Consider the following 441-nt stretch of genomic DNA (forward strand, 5'->3'; position numbering starts at 1 on the left):
AGAAGGGAAAGGCTACCCACTCCAGTATTCTGGCCTGGAGGATTCCATGGACTATATAGTCCATGGGGTCGCAAAGAGTCAGAAACGACTGAGAGACTTTCACTTTCACTTGAAAACTGTATCGTCCAGTTCAGTTCAGTTCAGTCACTCAGTCGTGTCCGACTCTTTGCCAGTCCGTGGACTGTAGCATGACAGGCTGTACATAGGTACACAAAATGCTAAATTAATCCTGAAAGTGGTATGATACAGTAAAAGAGCAGAAGTTTTAAAGAAAGATGTTCTGAATTTATTTTGTTTATTTTTTGGTGCCTGGATAGGGGCATGAACCCTGGACCCTCAGATTAAAAGTCTGATGCTCTACCAGCTGAGCTACCTAGGCTATTAAGACGACGTTCTGAATTTAAACCCTGGCTTCCCTGTTCACTCTTTTTGTTTGTTTGT

At 42.9% G+C, this 441-nt stretch overlaps 1 protein-coding gene and 1 non-coding gene across 5 annotated transcripts in view; one reads left to right on the forward strand and one right to left on the reverse strand.

The window, feature by feature from the left end:
• Positions 1–441, forward strand: part of SLC9A9 (solute carrier family 9, subfamily A (NHE9, cation proton antiporter 9), member 9) — a 656,333-nt gene that overhangs the window by 288,093 nt on the left and 367,799 nt on the right. The gene's annotated exons all lie outside the window — the stretch shown is intronic.
• Positions 307–379, reverse strand: TRNAK-UUU. The gene has a single exon. It is a non-coding gene; the product is annotated as a tRNA-Lys (tRNA).

This window comes from Bison bison, unplaced genomic scaffold, assembly GCF_000754665.1.
Source record: "Bison bison bison isolate TAMUID 2011002044 unplaced genomic scaffold, Bison_UMD1.0 scf7180017864384, whole genome shotgun sequence".
In the NCBI taxonomy this organism is placed as follows: domain Eukaryota; kingdom Metazoa; phylum Chordata; class Mammalia; order Artiodactyla; family Bovidae; genus Bison; species Bison bison.